The 2,719-nt window shown below is 37.9% G+C and overlaps 1 protein-coding gene across 4 annotated transcripts in view; it reads left to right on the top strand.

The window, feature by feature from the left end:
• UGGT1 (UDP-glucose glycoprotein glucosyltransferase 1) overlaps positions 1-2,719 on the top strand; it is a 184,855-nt gene that overhangs the window by 133,272 nt on the left and 48,864 nt on the right. The window lies entirely within an intron of this gene.

The following is a 2,719-nucleotide window of genomic DNA, read 5'->3' as shown; positions in this document are numbered from 1 at the left end:
GTATACCTTCTTTGAAGAAATCTGTATTCAAATATTTTGCCTATTTTTAAAAATTGCTTGTCTTTTTGTCAAATTGTAAGAGTTCTTTATATAGCCTGGATACTGTTCCTTATCAAATATATTATTGGCAAATAAGTTTTTTTCATTCCATGGGTTGTATTTTCACTTTCTGGATAATGTCCTGTGAAGCACAGATGTTTTAAATTTGATGAAGTCTGATTTACCTATTTTTTTCTTTTGTTGTATTTGCTTTTGGTGTTCTACTTGAGAAACCATTGCTTAATACCAGGTCGCAAAGATTTGCTCCTATGTTTTCTTCTAAGACTTGCAAAATTTTAAACACTTATATTTAGGTCTTTGATTCATTTTGAGTTATTTTTGTGTGTAGTATGAGGGTGTCAGCTTTATTCTCTCAGTGGATTTTCAGTTGCATCATTTATTGAAAAGACTGATCTTTCCCCAGCTGAATGGTCTTGGCACCTTTGTTGAAGATGAATTAATCCTAAATGTGAAGATTTAATTCTAGACTCTCAGTTCCATTCCATTGATCTGTGTCTATCCTTAGGCCAGTACCACATGTTAATACCACATGGCTTTGTAATGAGTTTTGAAATGGGTATGTGTGAGTTTTCTAATTTTGTTTCTTTTTCAAGTTTATTTTGGCTTTTTTTTGCCTTTTGGAATCAGCTTGTTAATATCTGCAGAAAAGGCTGTGGGATTTTGATAGGTATTACATTAAATCCCTAGATTTGGAGATTTGCCATTTAACAATACTGTGTTCTGATCTATGAATATGGCTGTTTTTCCATTTATTTAAGTCTCTAATTTCTTTCAATAACGTTTTGTAGTTTTAGTATATACAAGCCTGTACAAGATCATGTCACTTTCAAATAGGGGTAATTTTCTTTCTTTCCAAACTGAATTTCTTTAATTTTCTTGCCTAATTGGGAAATTTAAAAATTACTAATTCAATCTCTTGTTATGGGCCTATTTAGATTTTCTGTTTTAGCTTGTCAGTTTTCAGAGTTTTTATATCTTAGGAATTTATCTTTCTACCAGGTTATCTAATTTGTTGGCATACAGTTATTCATAACATTTTCATATAGCCTTTTCTTTTCCCTTTTTATTTTTTATTATTTTATTTTTATTCTTTTGATTGTCTACAGTTTTACATATGTCTCCTTTTTCCCCAATTGATACTCCCCCCCACCCCCCAGTCATTCCCACCCCGGGCAAATATAGCCTTTTAGTTTTAGTAGCAATGTCTCCTGTTTCCTTGCTAATTTCAGTAAATTGGCTCTTCTCTCTTTTTTTGTCCTGGTCATTCTAGCTAAAAGTTTGTCAATTTGTTGATATTTTTGAAGAACCAGCTTTTGGCTTCACTGATTTTTCTCTATTTTCTGTTTTCTTGGGAATTGGGAGATCAGTAACTTAAAAATAGCCACCAAAGGATTTCTGTCTTTTTTTCATGAGGTTAAATAAGTCTAGTTTCTTTAAGAAGGGTCCTTTAGGTACTGAGTTAGGGAAGAGTATTTGTGTGTGCACACTTACCTTATTCCCCACCCCAATCCTATCCACCATATTTTTTTTTAATATATTTTATTGATTTTTTACAGAGAGGAAGGGAGAGGGATAGAGAGTTAGAAACATCGATCAGCTGCCTCCTGCACACCCCCTACTGGGAATGTGCCCGCAACCAAGGTACATGCCCTTGACCAGAATCGAACCTGGGGTCCTTCAGTCCGCAGGCCGACGCTCTATCCACTGAGCCAAACCAGTTAGGGCCTATCCACCATATTTTTAAGAAATAGGAAATATAGTCTTGCTCCTGAGGAACCAGCTTTTGTTGAAGAGGCTATGAAATAGCCACAAGAAGCACTAAAGAGCAGTACAAGGAGGTAGAGAATGAGATGCAAAACAAGGTTTCTTCCATATCTTCAGAGCTTTTGTGCTCTTTTCTATTATTACTAGAGGCCCGGTGCACAAATTCATGTGCTGGCGGGGTCCCTCGGCCTGGCCTGCACCCTCTCGCAATCGGGGACCCTTCAGGGGATGTCGAACGGCTGGTTTCGGCTCTAGTATGCATATAAGATTTTTGGTTAATCTCTTCCCGCCCTTCCCCATCCCCCCTTCCCTCTGAGATTCAACAGTCTGTTCCATGTTTCCATGCCTTTGTGTTGAGCGTCTGCCCCCTGGTGGTCAGTGCGCATCATAGGTAATGGTCGAATGGTCACTTAGGCTTTTTATATATATATATAGACTAGAGGCCTGATGCACGAAATTCGTGCAAGGGGCTTGGCCCTCGCAGCCCTGGCTTCGTCCAGTAGGTCATCCGGAAGGACATCCAAAGGTCATTTGGCTGTCTGGTCTAATTAGCATATTACACTTTTTTTATTATAGATTATTTTTAAAATTTATCTTTATTGTTGAAAGTATTACAGATGTCCCCCTCCTTTTCCCCATTAACCTGCTCCACCCCATACATGTCGCCCCCACCCAGGCCTTCACTACACTACTGTCTGTGTCCATGGCTTATGCATATATGCATATAAGTTCTTTGGTTGATCTCTCCCACACGCACACCCCCAAGGCTTTCTCTTGTTTCTCTGCATTGCACTGCACATTCAGGGCCTAGACTTGGTGAGCAGGTGGAGGCTTACCTCTTTTTTTTTTTTTTAATTAAATCTTTATTGTTCAGATTATTACAGTTGTTCCTCAT

Source organism: Myotis brandtii, unplaced genomic scaffold, assembly GCF_000412655.1.
Source record: "Myotis brandtii unplaced genomic scaffold, ASM41265v1 scaffold600, whole genome shotgun sequence".
Lineage (NCBI taxonomy): Eukaryota > Metazoa > Chordata > Mammalia > Chiroptera > Vespertilionidae > Myotis > Myotis brandtii.
The sequence above is the reverse complement of the archived record's forward strand: the minus strand, read 5'-3'. Positions and strand labels throughout refer to the sequence as shown.